This window comes from Acinonyx jubatus, chromosome D3 (assembly GCF_027475565.1).
Source record: "Acinonyx jubatus isolate Ajub_Pintada_27869175 chromosome D3, VMU_Ajub_asm_v1.0, whole genome shotgun sequence".
NCBI classification, from domain to species: domain Eukaryota; kingdom Metazoa; phylum Chordata; class Mammalia; order Carnivora; family Felidae; genus Acinonyx; species Acinonyx jubatus.
Window position 1 is genome coordinate 24,341,067 of NC_069392.1, and position 18,084 is coordinate 24,359,150.

Here is an 18,084-nt window from a genome sequence, read left to right on the forward strand (position 1 = left end):
CCTTGGTGTGGAATCACCCGGTCCTTTGGTAACCCATGGTTAACTTTTTGAGGGACCACCAGCCTGCTTTCTAAGTAGCTGCACAATTTTACATCTTGGAAGGGGATTTTTGCTGGTTTATTTAACCCATCGTTCCTCACTCTCCTTTATCACGTTTAAAAAATTGAGGTATAATATACAATATATACGATGAAACACACAGATCTCAAGTGTATAATTTGATGCATTTTCACAAATGTCTGTACCTGTGTAATCCAAACCAAGATCATAGGACAGGACAGACTCCCCCAGAAGGTTCCCTCCTGCCCCTTCCAGTCAATAGCCCACCCCTCAAGCAACAACGGGTCGGACTTCCTTTTTTTTTTTATTAAAAAAATTTTTTTTATGTTTATTTATTCTTGAGAGAGAGAGAGAGAGAGAGGGAGACAGAGCTCCAGAGGGGAAGGGTCGGAGAGAGAGAGGGAGACACAGAATCTGAAACAGGCTCCAGGCTCTGAGCTGTCAGCACAGAGCCCGACGCGGGGCTCGAACCCACGAACCGTGAGATCATAACCTGAGCCGAAGTTGGACGCCCAACCATCTGAGCCACCCAGGAGCCCCTTATGGATGTTGATTAGCTTTTCCCATTCTTGCATCTTGATGTCCTATAAAAGGAAGCACGAGCCAGGAGCCCCTCCCTCTTTATTGCTGAGTAGCATTTCCTCCTGTGGACATAAGCAGTCTGTATATTCATTTACCTGTTGATACATATTTGTTTCCAGTTTTGGGGGAGCTGGAATAAAAGTACCACTGAACATGTGTATACAAACTTCTGTGTGGACTTAGGCTTTTATTTTTCTGGAATGCCTGGGTCATATCACAGGTACATGTTTCCCTTCTTAAAATACCAAACTGGGGCCCCTGGGTGGCTCAGTCGGTTAAGTGTCTGACTCTTGATTTCACCGCAGGTCATGACTTCACGCTTTGTGAGATCAAGCCCCCCCCCCCCCCCACTGGGCTCTGCACTGACAGTGTGGAGCCTGCTTGAGATTCTTTCTCTCCTTCTCTCTCTCAGTCCCTCCCCTGCTCACACACAATCTCTTTCTCTCTTTCTCTCCCTCTCAAAAGAAATAAACTTAAAAAAAAGAACTACCGTTTTTCAAAATTGTACCACTTTGCAATCCCAGCATGGGAGTTCTAGTTCCTCCTAATACCCTTGCCAACTCTCGATATTATCTGTCTTTTTTTTTTTTTTTAACGTTTATTTATTTTTGAGACAGAGAGAGACAGAGCATGAACGGGGGAGGGTCAGAGAGAGAGGGAGACACAGAATCTGAAACGGGCTCCAGGCTCTGAGCTGTCAGCACAGAGCCCGACGTGGGGCTCGAACCCACGGACCGCGAGATCATGACCTGAGCCGAAGTCGGCCACTTAACCGACTGAGCCACCCAGGCGCCCCAATGTTATCTGTCTTTTTAACCTTCAGCCATGCTAATATGGGTGTAGTGACATCTCAGCGTGGTTGTAATGTGTATTTCCCTAATGACGTTGAGGATATTTTCACGTATGTATTTGCTATCGGTACATCTTCTCTCATGAAGTATCTCTTAAAACCTTTTGCCCAAGTTTTTCCTTCTTTCTTTCTTTCTTTCTTTCTTTCTTTCTTTCTTTCTTTCTTTTTCTTTTTCTTTCTTTCTTTCTTCCTTTCTTTTTTCTTCTTTCTTTGTTTCTTCTTCTTCTTCTTTTTCTCTTTTCTTTCTTTCTTTCTTTCTTTCTTCTTTCTTTTAAATTTGGCTGAGTGTCTTTTTATCATCGCCTAATCCAAGCTCCTTCTCTGTGTGTTGCAGATATTTTCTCCCAGTCTGCGGCTTTTTGTCATGATCTTTTGAAGGGCGAAGGTTTTAAAATGTCACCATACAGTCCATTTTATCAAGTTTTTTTTTATGGCAAGAGCTGTGTCCTCCCTAGGGTCGTGCCTGACAGTCTTGTGTTTAGCTTTCAATGGTACACTTTGGTTTAGGTTTGAGACAAAGGTAAGGGCTCTTTGTTTCCAGAATGTGCAGGTGTCCTGTGGCATTGCTGGGAGAGCTTTTCCGTTCCTCCGTAGACTCCTCAGCCATCTTGGGTGGGGGTCATTTGACTGTGCGTGTTGGGCTATATTTTTGCACCCTCTGTGCTGCTTGTCTACCTTTTGGACATATTTTCAGCTGGGGTCACATGGAAATTTGGGCGTGCCTCCTCTGAAGAATGGAACAGAATAGAGGGGGTCTAGGGGAAAGGTCCCAGTGTGTCCTACCATAATCTTAAAATAAACGCCTTGAAAACACGGCAGTGTCGCCGTTGGCTGATGAAAGCTCTCGGCCCGAGGACTTCTGTCTGTTGGAAAAGTGTTAAAGACCCAGTAGCATGAGCAGAGACCTTCCCTTTGCAGCCACAGAAAGGTTTTCAGAGTTGAAAAAAGGGTGACTGCGTTGCTGGGAGGTTGGGAGTCGCTCAGGGTTGCGTTTGCACACCTCTCGTGCCACCGTGCCTCAGACTTCCCAGAAATGTCGCTCCGTGTCTCCATTTACATGGGAAGAAACAGACGCTCAGAATGTCCGGTGTCTTGCTCAAAGTCACGCAGCAGTCAGCCATGGGGTCAGAACCAAATGCCCTCCCTCCCTGCCGTCTCCCGTCGTCCCTCGTCCAGAGGTCTGGCTGCAGGGTAGCTGGGAGGGAGGGTAGCTCCTCTCGGGGGGAGGTTTGTTTTGTACCCACAGCAGCCGGCACAGGGCCCGGCACACAGTAGGACCTCACGAGATACGGGTTGAAGAAAAGGGGCCGATCCTGGTTCTCTTTTCTTGCTTGAGGACCTCTTCACCTTTGGCTGCTGTTGAGGTTAAGGGGTGAAGAATGACGCTTGTGTCTGGGGATGAGAGCCGATTGCTCAGACGCTGCCTCTGGCTGATATACACTCCTGGGGCCGCTTATGGCTGCGCTCACAAAATATACAACAGGTCCTGAGTGAGCCCTGGTATGAAGACAAGTAGGAATAGATGGTGACATTAGACTGCCGAGGGAGGCTTCCTCATAGAGGGCCAGCAGTAGAAGCTGAGAAAGTAGGGGGGCAAGCCAAGGACATATATGGACAGCAGGAACAGCATGTGCAAAGGCCCTGTGGTGGGAGCCTCTTCGGCACATTGGAGGAATAGTGAGGTGGCTGTGGTGATAACGATTGCACTGGGCCCGGGCTTTGTAGAGAAACACAACAGCAAGGGGTTCCAGAATCCAGTCCCTACCCTCTGGCCCTCTTACTCTGGGGCATTTCAAGACTGAAACTGAAGTAAGCTCCCAGCATCCTCTTTGCCTTATGACTCTCTCCTGAGATCCCACAGTGTTCCCTTGAGTTTCTCTGTCCCGATCCTGACCCACCCGCTACCTCATTCCCTGGGCCTGGCCTGTCTGTCGGGTTTGCGCATCTCCGGCTCCCATCAAAGCTCCCTGGGTGTCAGCTGTTCATCTCACTTTATTTTGGCGAGGGAGGTGATACAAGCACCTCTGTGTGCAGAGGCTGCCAGGCCAGAAGCAACAGCTTCGGGGCCTGTGGCTGCAGGCAGACCTGGGGGCACCAGGGAATGGCCGTGAATGCTCCCGTACTCGAGCTAGAAGCTCTCCTTTTATCTTGGGATGGTTTGGGGTTCCCGGTCCCATTTCTGATTTTCCGGGGTGGGAAGGAGGGTGGGAATAATGCTGTCACTGCAGGTACTGCCTGCCTCTCACTGCGCACGTGCACAGGGACTTCCGATGCTCCAACTGTAAGCTCAGGCTTCTTGTCCCCATTTTCTGGGATTTGAACCCAGGCCTGCCCGAATCCCCATCCCAAACTCTGCCTGTGCTCTGTGGCCACCAGGAAGCCCCAGCCCAGCCGGGCCAGGGCCCACGGTGGGGTCTGAACACGTGGAGCAAGGAAGCCAGTGCCAAATTCCCCACTGACCAGCCAAGAGTCGCCTCTCTGGGCTTTACTTTCCCCATCTGAAAAATGGGCTTCAACCCGTATCAGCCTTGGATGCCTCCCAAGGCAAGCTTTCTCCGAGGGAAAGATAGAAGGCGGACATTGAAAATGGCGAACTCCTGGGGGCATTGAGGGAACACCCTAGCCTGTTAGCAGAACCTGTCCAGCCAACGGTTATTGATTGCCTACCATACCCCAAGTGCCGGCTAGGCACCCATCCTGTACATTTAGTGCTCCGCCAGCCGTGGGAAGTGAGGGCCTCAGAACCCTTCCTCGGTTACAGATGAGGAAAGGAGGCTCAGGCAAACATCTGTGGGCCAAGTTCGCCCAGGAGCTGTGTGGCTGGCCGATGCCCGGAAGATCTGAGCTCCCAGCTTGTGGGCTGGCAAGGGGTCATCTTCTTCTACTTGTGCTTTTTACAGAGGTTTGAGCAAACAGAGGACAAACTCATCCCTCCTAGCAAAGGCCCTGTGGTCACCTTGTTTTCCTAGCGATGGTGGGGACTCAGGAGGAACCAGAACAGAGGCACAGAGAGGTGAAGCCGCTTGGCTGAGGTCACCTGGGCAGCTGGCGGCACCTCCCCCTTCCAGGGCCATGAAGATTCAATCGTGCTCGGCCCAGGGCCAGGCCTGGCCAGCTCCCACTGGGTGAGAGACAAGTGAAGCTCAGAGAGGCATAGCCACTTACCTGAAGACACACAGCCCGCCAGGCTTTCAAGTGCACGGGGCCAGGTTTGTTTTGTTTTTCCTGCCCCACTTGGTGCCCTCCGTGCAGTAATCCCTGGATAAATGCTCTGTTGCCTGCTCAGGGCAGGACCTGGCCAAATCTTCTCTCTTCCTTTTGGCTGTTGTCACCAACGAGGTGGGGAAGAGAGGCTGGGCGGAGAGGCTGGGAGGAAGGGGCCCCCGACTTTGGTGCCCCCTCCTCCTTGCAGGGCAGGGTGTGGTACGGGCTAAGGGCTCCTGGCGGCCACCCCTCTGGCCCTCCGCCTCCAGTGGGAGGTAGAAACTTCTGCCTCTCTGACTCCTCCTCTTGCTTGAGCTAGAGCCCTGCAGGTCTGGCCGGATGTATGAGGCCTGGACTGGGGGCTTGTGGGGGCTGCGGGGACCGCCCGGACCGTTCGCGCTTTGGCTGGAACCTTTGTCCCCACCATTACAGCCCTTCCCCAAGGGTGGGAGGAGCCTGACCCCAGGGGAATCTCACCGCAGGAACACATTCTTCCTGGCCCTGCCTTGGAGGCCCCCCCACCACCCCGAGCAGCCTCTACTCCTCCAGCCTTTGTCCCAAGGAGGAACCCTCAGGAGTTCTGAGCCCCTCGGAGGACAAAGGGTTCATTGAGGCACCAAGGCCAGGCAGAGGGGGAGGGGAAGCGTATAGGGAGGAGCAGAGGACAAGAGCTGGGAAGGGCTGCTTCTGCCGCACAAACCCCGTGAGACCCTGAGGACTCGCCTCCGGGGTCCTCCATTTACCCATCTGTGAGATGGGGTGACTGGGGGACATGAGGGTTCGCGGTGGCTGGTCATTGCCTATATGTATAGCGTGCGCAGTTGACTATTGCTGATGTGGAAGCCAAGGCGACCCTCTTGCATGGAACCCGTGGGGCCACCTGTATTTCCAGATCCAGAATTTGGGAGAACTTAAAAAGGTGAGCAACGTAGGATGTATCCCATGTGCTCAGTGACCCTTCCGGGGGCTGCCATCAAATATAAGAAAGCACTGGAATAGTCTCATTAGGGTGCAAAATAAAGAAAGGCTTCTGGGCACACGAATCTAAGAACTTGCTGATTTTTGAAACTTTCTGGATTTCAGAATTGCGCGTGACAGAGTGTGATCCTTTACTGCTAGAATTCATTCACTCACTCATTCGTTCATTCAGCAAATATTTATTGAGAATCTGCTAGATGCCGGATACCGCGTCAGCCTAGGAGGACCCAGGAGCAAAGCCCCTGCCTTGCGGAGCGCACCCTGGACTGCGCGGCCTAACGTCTACACCCGTGTCTACATGTAGCCGGGTTTGTGGAGTCACCAAACCTCATTTAAGGATGAGGAAGCCAATGTTCTCTACGCCAAGCGCTCAGGTTTTCTCAGAAACTTTCCCCAGTATTGTGTTAAAGGTGGGTGTGGGCATAGGATAGTGAATGGCTTGTGAAATGGACACCATGGTCATGACCAGCTTGAAGATAAGAGAACAAGCCTGGGCCATAAGCGACTGGTGCCCACGGCGGGCAAGGCGGTGCCGGAATGAATCGTCAACGGTCCCCAGAGCCCGGCTCCACTGGGGGCTGGAGGCATGTGTGTGGGACGCTGGAAGGTTGTCGGCTAGGCCTGAGTTCAAATCCTGTCGGAGCTCCTGCTGGCCCTGTGACCTAAGGCAAGCCCGGCTGTCCCTGCCCTCAATCTCTTCACCCCTAGAATGGGCTCAGGGAGCCCTTTGGAGGACTTCCAGGAGGACTGAATGACAGCTACTGGATGTGGAAGGCATTTATAGCCACTCAAGCTCGGAAACAAAGTAGCTTTTCTCTCTGGGGTCTGCCGCGGGTGTCTCCCTTGTGGTCAGAAGCTGTGCCACTTAGGGCAGGGGCCGGGGGATGGTTAAAAGGCCACACAGAGGGGTGCCTGGGTGGCTCAGTCCGTTGAGCGCCTGGCTTCGGCTCAGATCATGATCTTGTAGTTTGTGGGTTTGAGCCCCGCATCGGGCTCTGTGCTGACAGCTCAGAGCCTGGAGCCTGCTTCCAATTCTCTCTCTCTCTCTCTCTCTCTGCCCCTCCTTCTGTCTCTCTCAAAAATAAATAACGTAAGTAATTTAAAAAGAAAAAAAAAGGCCACAGAGGGGCAGGTTCCCCATCCAGACTCTCTGACTTGATCGTCGGGATGTGGGGTGTAGACTTCTGACATCTGGGCCAGATGGTAAAGCTCAGGTTGAGAGCAAACCCCAGTCATCCAGCTGTCCTGTCCTGGTGACTGCCAACCCCTTGTCGTGGGGAGGCCAGGCCAGCTCCTTCTGGGACTGGAGGACCAAGGGCTGTGGGCCGTGCGCTGGGCTGGCCTTCTTGCCAGTTAAGGGCAGGTTGGCTACATAATTGACAGGGCCTGGTGCAAGATAAAAATATGGTCCCCTGGTTCAAAAAGCAGGAAAAAAGCGTACTAAAATATAAAGTTTTCCGTTTCCTCTGGAGGCTCTCCCTCGACTCGCCGTGATGGTTTTTAACTGGCTGTTCAATGCGGTTCTAAGCCAAGAAAAATTAAGCTTTTATTGTTTTCATTTTTTAAAAAAGTTTGTTTCTTTGTTTGTTTATTTAGAGAGTGCGAGCAAGGGAGGGTCAGAGAGAGAGGGAGAGAATCCTGAGCAGGATGCACACTGTCACCGCAGAGCCTGATACGGGGCTTGAACTCACAAACCGTGAGGTTATGCCCGGAACGGAAAGCAAAAGTCAGATGCTTAACCCACTGAGCCACCCAGGCGCCCAAGAAAAATTAAAGCTTTTAAGTTATGAGCATGAATGTGGCCGCTCAACCTTATACTGCGCACGGCCACCTTGAAGCAGAAATCGAAGGGCTTTTAGTCCCTCCGCCGAATCGCCAAAACCACACGGTTTCGCATTCGGAGTGCACGTGCCCGCATGTATTTTGTTTTAATGAGAGCCGTGGCGATGTTGCTCCAACCGAGCTCGGCTGTTTTTATTTCACTTCTTGAGACACGCGCGTTCTGCCAACACTCTGCCTCCCGCTCCCCGATGAGTGGGGGAAGACTGGAAGGAAGAAGAATTAGAGGTTACTCTATGTTCTAGCTTCCTTTTCAGCATCTGGGAACGCGAATCAGAAGGGAGACCAGGAAGTTCTCTGGCTGTCTGTCCGGTCCGTGGGTGTTTCTCCGCTGCCTTCTGTCTGCATTCGGAGGACGTTCCCGTGCAAAGTGGGGCCCCTCGGAGCTGCCACAGTCTTAGGTGCAGACTGCTTGCCTTCTTCTGGATTTGCTTTTCGCCCGACACCCGTGCACAGCGGGAATCTAGAAAGCCACACACGGGAACCAGGCAGCGGGAGGCAGCAGCGGACGTGTGAATTACGTGTATTTCCTCGGCTCACCTGGTCTCCGGGAACTTCACTTACAAAACCCAAGTTCAGGGGCGCCTCGGGGGCTCAGTTGGTTAAGCGTGGGACTCTTGATTTCAGCTCAGGTCACGATCGCCCGGTTTGTGAGTTTGAGCCCCGCATGGGGTTCTGCCCATGTGGAGCCTGCTGGGGATTTGCTCTCTCTCCCTCCCTCTCTCCCCTCCCCCGTGCTCTCTCTCTCTCTCTGTCTCTCAAAATAAATACACTTAAAACAACAACAAGAAGAAAACCCAAGTTCAAAGATAAAACTAGTATGAATTTTAAGACGGGGACAGCAGAACCTGAAACGAAACATGGGCCCCTGTGAGCACGAGAGGTCCTGTGGACCGTGTAGGTCATCAGCTCGGGAAGCTGGTGGCCCTGTTCGCGGGCACGGCTTCCCTTACGGATGGGGAAGCTGAGGCCCAAAGAGGCCCAGATGAGGTTGTAGATTGCCAAACTAGGACCCCCCCCCCCCCCGCCCCCCGCCGGCGGGACCTCAGCTTCTGGTGTTTGGATTGAAAATCAGGCTTGCCTCCCAGGGAGGGGTGCTGGTGCTGGGAAGGGACAGAAGTGAAAATGAGTCTACAGAAGCCATTCATTTCCCCGCCTCCCGTAGTTCAAACATTTGCTTATTTACTCGGCTAACAAATGTTAGCTGACTCTCTACTATGTGCCGGGCAAGACTGACCCGATCCCGGCCCTTGAGGCACTCCTCTGGTGGACGAGGCCCTCTCCTCCAAGCCAAGAGACGCTGCCTAGAAACTCCCAGACCCCAAGACCGGAGGCCACGACTCGGATCACCCCTTGATTCAGTGGCCAGAGGGTGGGACATTAGTGACAACGTCTGACCGAGGTGTCGTGGCTGAGGGTTCCGGTAGCTGGAGAAAGGGCACTTCCGGAGGAGGCCGTGGCCTCAGCAGAGGGTTTCGGGGCAAAACTGCCAAAGCCTAGGACCTTGAGGACGGGAGGTGAAGGCATGGATAGAGGCTTGAGCTGGAGGCCCCAGAGGGGAGACGCAGGGGTCATGTGACCCCAAACCCCATCCCCAACCTGGTCAATTCTTGGACCACATCCCTAGCCCAGATTTCTCCTTGGAACCCGGCTCTCCGGCAGAGCTAAAGGCCGAAATGTGTCAGGTTTTCCCTCCCTCTCTCCCTCCCTCCCTCCTGCCGCCTTCCCCCTCCCCCCTCCCTCCCTCTCTTCTTCCCTCTCTGGTTCCCTCCCTCCCTTCCTTCCTCAGCTGAGTCTCTGCATGAAAATCTCAGCTGCTTTGTTTATGCAGCTGACTGTGAGCCCAGCACCATGCCAAGCCTGCGAATCTTCTCACCAAGCCCTCGCCCTATCAACCTGGAGATGAGAAAACGGAGCTCAGGGAACTGAGCGACTCCCCCAAAGTCACTGCGAATGGGGGAACTGGCTTTAAGCCCAGGCCACTTGAATCTCACCCGTGGGCCCCGAACAACCGGGCCACACTTGCTCACATCCCTCTGCTCTTTCTGTCTCCACTACCTCTCCCCCGCGCCCCCCTGACCTGGTGAACTCTTACTCATCCTTCAAAACCCTTCTCAGATGGCCTATTCTTTGTTTCTTCAAGCTGCCAGGCAAGGAACATCCCATTTCTCCACCTCACAAATATTCGAGTACCTCTGCGTTCCTGGCATGGCGCGAGGTCCTGGGGAAACACTGGTAAACAAATAAAGTTAGCTCTACCAGTTAACGAGCAAACACAATCCGGTGCACTGTTACTAGTTGTGAAAACAGCCATGAAGCACATGAACTGGGCACTTCAGTAAAGAATCGGTTGGGATTATTGTGTGTTGGGGGATCAGAGAAGTTCTTCTGAAGAGGTGAGATTTAAAATTGCCTTCAGCCAGGGAACTGGCAAGTGCAAAGGTCCTGAGGCAGGAAGAACTTGATGGGGGCAGAGAACAGCAAGGAGGCCTGAGGGGCCGGAGTGGAAGGAGAGCAGGAAGGGTGGTAAGGAGATGGGCCAATGAGGTAGACAAGCCTCACTTGGAGTTGTCCTTTAGGGCATCGAAGTTTTAGAGCCTCAGCCTCTCTCCTGGGGCAGAGAGGGACCAGATCAAATCCTCATGGCATCCCTGGAGCAGGACCTGACCCCTAGGAGTGAGCAGCTGAGGTGGTTTGAGGCAGTCACGGGTCAGCAGGCAGATGACAGGCAGGTCTGGCCCCTCCCTCCTTTCCTGGATCAGGAAGGCGACTGCTGCACCCTCCCCCTCCCCCCCACTCAGCTGGCTACTCTGAAACTCCCTCCTAGGGGGCACAGTGGGTCAGCTGGGTGGGGAGGGGGAAGGGTGAGGGGTGCTGACGTAGGGCCCAGGAGGGGACCAGGGTGGTACTCTTTTGGGAGTCAGGTACCATCTGTAGCTCATTTTCATGGGTCGTTTGCATTTTCTCTGAAATTATCATTATTATTTTTTACGGTTCCAGCCAAACCCTCTGTCTCGCAGGCTACTGCTTTAAAGGCATATCCCCGGAGCAGACGGGCATTGGGTTTGGCCACTCCGGGCTCGTGGCCTCCCGGGGTCCCTCCGCAGCCCGCTCCCCTGCCTCCGGCCTCACGGAGCGGAATGGATGCGAGCCAGGAGTCAGGCACAGCCAGTGTCTTTGGAGCTTTCCCGGGTGCTGGGTTCCGTGCTCCGAGAGCACCGTTCAGGCCCCACAAGAGCCCCGTGCAAGGAGGAGGGCATTCCCCTCTCCAAGTCTGCTCACCTGGAGCAGAGGCACAGTGGACGCTTCCAGCCCACCTGCTGGGTAGGTGGGTCCTGTTCTCACAGTCAGGGTGGGCGGGCCTGCCGGATGGCATGGCGCACAGGCCTGCCAGGTCCCCCGCCTGTGTCTCCCTGCCTAGGACGGGAAGGGCTCTCCGGGGTCCTCTCGTACCACCATGGTATGGTTGGGGAAACTAAGTCCAAAGAGACAAGAAAGGGTGAGGTCGAGATGTGAGCCAGGGATGTCTGCTTGAGAGAAGGATAAATGACATAACCTCAGTCGTGAAAAGGCGAACCCCCTGAAAATATAAGGCTGGCTCTGCCCACAGAGGACGGCAGGGGAGGCTGAGTCCTGCGTGAAACATCCGCCGGGCACGTCCTTCCTGTCCTGAAGGGTGGGGTGACAATCCCCTCCATGGGACGCGGGATAAATGATCAAATTCCCTAGTGAGACAGCCTCGTCCTTCTGGCTGCTCCCATGACACCGGGGAGAGACGACTGTTGGTGCTAATGTGTCTTTAGCAATCCCCCCCACCCTGCCTCTTGCTCAGCTCCCTTTGTGACAAAGAAGCCCAGAATCTTCCGCAGGCAATGCTGTGTAGCTAGACTTTAGTGGCAGTTGTATCAAGAAGGAGCCATTTGAGCCGAGCTCAAGGGAGTCACTGGGAGTTTGACAGGGAACTGGGAGGAACGTTCTGCTCTGCGCGTGGAGGGAGCTGTCCGCACATGGCCTGGAGCCACGGGGAAGCAAAGCCTCTACCTGGGAGAGAGGAAAACCATTTGATATGCCTGAGACTGCAGGGTGTGGGTGACAAAGTGGGGCGGGGTCTCGCGAGGGAAGGACCCTTGTGCCGTATGAAAGGGCTCGGGATTTATTCTGTGGGCGGTGGGAGTCATGGCAGAGCTTTGAGCAAGAGCAGGGGTTTTGGAGGTAGTGAGACCGCGGACAGATTCTACGGGTGCTCTGGACTTCACGCCTCCCGCTTTCAGGCCACTGGTGGGAGAGGCTGTGTCCCCGCCTTCCTCCCAGGCGGGGGGCACTGAGGTGGCAGGGTTCCTCTTGTCCTGGGCTTTGTCCTGCTCTGATCCTATGGGTTCAGACTTTGAAGGCACCGGCTGCCCCTTTGGCTGGGGGCTGGTCATCCCCTCAGCATTGGTGGCTGTGCTCTGGTCCCCGGGGAAGGTGGAGAAGCCTTTCCACAGCCCTCGGCCCTTTCGTGCCAAACCCTGGCCCGTGTGAGACGAGTGTGGAGGAATTTGGTGCATATGGATCCAATTTCTTTTGGAATATACAGCGAATGACTCTGGACAAAGGCAGGCTGCCTTGGCCGGACCTAAAATATGTGGGCAATTGCTTCTGAGATGTTTGACAACTCAGACGCAGTGGAACGGGACCGGCAGCACTGGGGCTGTGGCGGCCCGTCCAGGTGCCAGCAACCGAATACCACGGCTCATCCCATGAGCATGCCAGGGACACGTGGACAGGGACCAAGATTCAGGGGAATTTGGCCAGGCTGGACGAGGTGCTGAGCAGGGCTGCCTGGGCGCGAGAGGCTCTTCCCTGTGGGAGACACAGGATCACACAGGGTTGGGAATGAGGTTTTATCTTCCTGCTGTGTGACCTGGGTGAGTCTCTTTCCCTTGCTCGGACTTAGGGGATTCTATCCGCTCAATGGCACAAGCAGACCCTGGAGAGTAGGGCTGAGCAGAGCCAAAGCAGACCTTTTTGGGTTTATCCAGACTCCCTTCCCTTCCAGACACCTGTTCTTGCTTTTCTCAACATGTGTTTCTGAATGGGGCTGCCAGTCATAATATCCCACCCCCGGACTGCAGTGATTGGTTTAAAGATGGGCATGTGACTCACACTGGGCCAATCAGATCCCTTCCCTGGGATTTCTGCTCTTGGGCAGGATGGAGACAGCTCCTTTTCCTCCATAGAGAAGAGCCCTGAGCTGTCGGGGGTGGGGGTGGGGGTGGGATGTCCGCGGCTCTGAAGAGAGGCTGGTCTGAGAGAAAGAAGGTGTCCGGTAAAGAGAGAAGCAGGTGAAGACAAAGGAAATGTCCAGGTGAGGTTGGCATCCTCGCACCTACCCGCCTCACAGAAGTTTTGGTGACGAGAGCCGAGAACTTCTCCTGTTTTGCTTAAGCTAATTAGACTTCCGTTTCTGTCTCATACGACTAAAGCGGTTTTGATAAATGCAAGCCTTTCCTGGCTTCCAAGGCACCTCCATGGTTCATTAACCTCATTGTTTCTTAGAGTTGCTCTCTAGATGGGTATTAATATTCCTATTTACAGATATTAATAATCATAATCACCCCCACTTCTGAAGAGCTCAGTGCCGTGCCAGCCACCGTGCTAAGCCTGTCGTAGGAATTATTTTATTGTATCCTACAGTGCCCTCGGAGGCGGTGTTTAGTGTGATCCCCATTTTACAGATAAGGAAATGGAGATGCAGAGCGGCCAGGGGGCTCCCTCCAGGTCCCACAGCTGGCAAATGGTGGAGCCAGAATGTCTATGCTATTCTGCTGGTGCACACAAATCCAATACTGTGCGGTGGGTGGTGCTAGGTTGAAGGAAAAGGCCTCAGTTCCTCTCCAACCCTTCTCTTATCTACACTTATTATTATTATTATTTTTTTCGTGTTTTATTTGTTTTTGAGAGAGACAGAGAGCATGGGAGGAGCAGAGAGAGAGGAAGACACAGAATCCGAAGCAGGCTCCAGGCTCCGAGCTGTCAGCACAGAGCCTGACGCGGGGCTTGAACCCACAAACCGTGAGATCATGACCTGAGCCAAAGTGGGACGCTTAGCCGACTGAGCCCCCCCAGGCGCCCCTCCTATCTAGGCCGCTTAATAATGCGGCTTTGCCGCTCCTTCCCTGGAAAGTTGAGTCTGTCTCGCAGGCCCTGAAGCCGGGCTCTGCCCTGTGACTTGTGTTAGCCAATAGAACGTGGCACAAAAGGGCACCATGGCAGGCCCGCCCTGGGCTTTCAAGGGGGGTTGCTGTCTCCACTCTGTCCTGAACCCTTGCCCAGCTGCCACAGGGAAGAAGCCTGGGCTAGCCTGCTGGAGGATGGGGGGGCACACAGAACGGAATGGAGTCGCTGAGACCGGCCTAGATCAGCCGACGGCAGTCGAGCCCCGGATACGAGAGTGAACCCAGCCAAGAGGAGCCGAACTACCTGAGCAACCACTCCGGATGTGGGAGCACTCAATCAGGGCTTGGCACTGGATGCCTCTGAGGTTATGTCATTATTTCGCCGTGCAGGTTCACTGCAACAGAGAACAGGCAACGCCAGTGGGGGGAGAAGGGGAGAGTGTCTTCCCTGAGCCATGTCTGGCTGCGCCCCCTTTGCTGGCGCACGAGACACCGTCTTTGTCCACCGCCCCCCCAACGGCCACACTTTCCGCGGCTGAGGTGTGACACAGGCTTCTAGAACTGCTTAAGTGCCTGCAATTAATCGCAGGGCTGACTCGGAAGGCTGGTCCTACCTGCTCACCCCGCCTGCCCACCCCACTCAGAGTGGGGTTTGTAAGGGTTGAGTAATTGTATTGTTTATCGCACTAAATGGAACATTAATCAAGCAGCTCGAAGGCACCCAGGCTGTCCCCGCGGGCCATGCTCTCTGCCGAGAGCTGAGGTGGGAAGTGGACCTGCGTGGACGACATTAGGGGATCCGGCTCCAGCCTCCCAGATGCTGCCCCCGCCACCCCCCCTCCCCGTGCATCCCTGGTCTCCCTGGTCGTGGGTCCCATTTTACAGATGTGGAAACCGAGGCTCAGAGAGGTTGTTAAATCAATTGCTCAGGGTCACCCAGCAAGAAGGGGAGAGGGAGAAGTCTTGAATCTAGGCGCACCGGTGTGGCGAGCCAGGCTTTGAGCGATACCTCTTCAGCCTCCCCTGGATCACAGCTGCCCCCCCTCCCCATGATGATGGCTGCAGGAACTTCTTTCCCCACACTCGCTGAGCCCCAAGAGGAGAGAAGCGAAGCTGGCAGATGTCCCTGAATGCCGAGATGATTTGCATAAGGCACAGCAGAGGACTCCTGAGTGCAGGACGCCAGGAAATCTGCACGAGGGTGCCCCGATCCGGCTCAGGGTGACGAGGAGGGGGTGGCCCCCCGCCGGCGCAGCTCTGTGAGGTGCCAGTGACTTTCCACCTCTCTCCTGTGGGTGGGTGGGTGGGTGAGTGGGGACGTCTCTCTTCCCTGCACCTCGTGACAAGGCAGCTATTTTTAAACTCCTCTTTTTAAAGTTAAAACATGTTCCTGTCAAAGCCACCACGTGATGCTCAAGCAGTCGGGGCCAGGGAGAAGCCTCCGGCTGACGTCAGAGCACCCAGGCTGGCAGTTTGGGGGGGGGCTCCGGTGAGTCACCCCTCTTCCGAACATCTATCTCATGCTGTGTCCCTGGGAGCTGTCATGTTGGGAGTTTCGTAGACACAGGGACAGTGGCCCCGGCTAGAAATGACCAGCCACCCTGTCCCCCAACCAGAGAGAGCCCCGGGCATTCTTTCCCCACCTGCTCTGAGCACCAAGGGCCGGTGGTCCCAGAATGACCGAATCCCCTCCAGTCCAGCCACCCCCGCCCCCTCCAACCCCACCCCTGCCAAACCACGGCCATAATACCATGGCCAGAGTGCTCCTTCTGAAGATGGGATGTGATCCCAGTTCTCTCCCCTGCTCGAAACCCTTCCATGGTTCTGCTCCCCATTGTCTGTAAAATAAAGTCCCTCCCACCTCCCACCCCCCCCCCTTCCTGCCCTACCCCTGCCATCCTGCCAGCTTCAGCTTATCCACTTCCTGCTCACGCGCCGTCCCCAAGCTACCCTGTACTCTGGGCTTTTGTGCATGCTGATCCCTCCACCTAGACCACCCTTCCCCCACCCTCCTTCACCTGACCCTCCTTTACCTGTTTTAAACATCACCTCCAACGAGGGGCACCCGGGTGGTTCGGTCAGTTACGCATCCGACTCTTGGTTTCAGCTCAGGTCATGATCTCATGGTTTGTGGCATCGAGCCCTGCGTTAGGCTCCACGCTGACAGCGTGGAGCCTGCTTGGGATTCTCTCACTCTCTGTCTCTCTGCCCCTCCCCCACTCGCATGAGCTCTCTCTCTCTCTCAAAATAAGTAAATAAACATTAGAAAAACCCCACAAACCCACATCACCTCCAATGAGAACCAGGAGATGGGATGGGGGATGGGGCTAGGATAAGCAACCTGGGTCGTGAGGATTATCGTGGAGGAGAATCAGAGACTCAGGAGGCCCATAAAACAAGACGATGGGCCCAGGGATGAGGAACGGGTGGACCAGCTAGATGATGGATGAGGTTTCCTCGTTGCCTAGATGGGACTTGGGGAGAAGCTTACCTGGGGGTTTTCAGACAGTTTCTTGGGAATTTGGGGTCCTGAGAACATGGAGGCCACAGCAGGGCCCTCGCTCACTTTGTCCCCTCCACCTCCGCCTTTCAAAGATCTTCCCTAGAAGATTTTATCAGAAAAAAATGCTTTGCAGCTAAAAAAGAAAAAAAGAAAAGAGTACTAAAGCCCTAAGTTTTGAAGTCAGACTGCCCGTGTCCAAATCTCTGCTCAGCCACTTGGCCGTGTGACTTTGGGCAGATTATTTAACCTCTTCTGAACCTCATTTTCCTAATCTGTGAAATGGGGATAGTGACATCCATACCTACCTCGCGGTTGTTTTGAAGAACGCGACAGACCGTATTTTCCAAAGATGGTCGTGACAATGTTTTTCATCCGTTGTGCCCTGGTAGGAGCTCACCACTCCCTCATCAAAAGGTAGAGTCTAAATCCTCTCACCTTGAACCTGGGTGGGCATGTGCGACTGCCTGGACCGACAGGGAACAGTGCGGGTGACGTTGTGACTTCCAAGGCTAGGTTGTAAAAATGCCACGCACTTGCGACTGGTTCTCTTGGGACGCTCCTTCCTGGAACCCCGGCCACCGCGTTCCGAGGAACCTTGGGCAGCCCGTGGCTAGGAACGTGGTTAGGGTTAGGGTTAGGGTTAGGGTTAGGCGAGGGTTAGATCTAGGGTTAGGCTGGGAGACCCCAGCCGATCTCCCAACCAGGACCGATCTGTCAGGGGAGCGAATGGACCAAGTTGACCCTCTACTCAGTCGTGGTTCTGCCTCAGCTGATGCTGGGAGGCGCAGAGGTGAGCCATCTCTGCTGAGCCCCTACCCCAAATTTTGGGGTGATCTGTTACATGGTAGGAGATTGCCAGAACAAGGCCTGGGTGCGATTTTGCCCACGGGCAGCTTGGCCCAGGACCGCGTGCATTGTAAGCTCCTTTTACACAAGAGGAACCCGAGCACAGAGATGGTGGTGGGTTGGCTCAAGGTCACACAGCTACTGGGCGTGATTTCCATCTATTCTTTCTGCTTCTTCTCCGCATGGGGCTGGTGAGAACACAAGTATTGGTTTCTGAGCCCAATCTGGGGCAGGGCTCTCATGTCTCTTGCCTAAGACAAACTCAGAACAGGGTTTATCCATCAGCCTTGGTTACCTGCACACAGGTTTGCCGCAAGCCACTTCCGCGTCCCTCCCGCCTTCGTTGGCTGCCCTGGGGGGTGGGGGGAGGTGGGGCCGAGCGGCCCAGCTGGGCATTGGCAAGTGAAGGGCCCCGGAGGTGGGGAGGGGGCATCTCCTGGCACCGGCCCCTGCTTCCTGTCTGCCTGCGGCTTGTACTCCCAAGCGAGAGTTGCTATGAGAAAGGCTCTAGGCGATCTTTCCTCTGAGCATTAATAATACTGTTAATTAAGCGGCCAAGAGAAGACCACGGCTGGCGCCAAAGAGACGACAATGGTCTGAAAAGGGAACAGAGAGCCACATCAACAGCTTCCCATGCGGGGCTTTCAAAAGAGCAGCTGTAGGGAGCAGGCGGGCGGAGAAGAGAGCGATCACGGCGCGGATGGGCCGGGAAGCACTGGGGTGAGCCCGTGCCAGCTGCCCAGCTGTGCTCCTCCCTGGCACCCCCGCCCTGCCCAGCTGGATGAGGGCTGCTCTGGAGCTTCTGGAGCGGCTGGGTAAAGCGGGCAGCCAGAGGGTACCAGCTGGCCCAGAGACTCCTCCCGAGAACCCCTGTTCCCATTCCTTCATCCACAACATAGGCAGGTTGAACTTCAATCCCATTTCTTCTCAGTTGTCGACCTCGACTGGAGGTGGCTGCCTGGGATGCTGACTTGAGAATCTGGAAGCCAACTCGCTGCTCTCTGGAAAAAGCATGCTGGGATTGATTAGTGATGTCTGCCACGGGTGTGGGATTAGCAACTGGG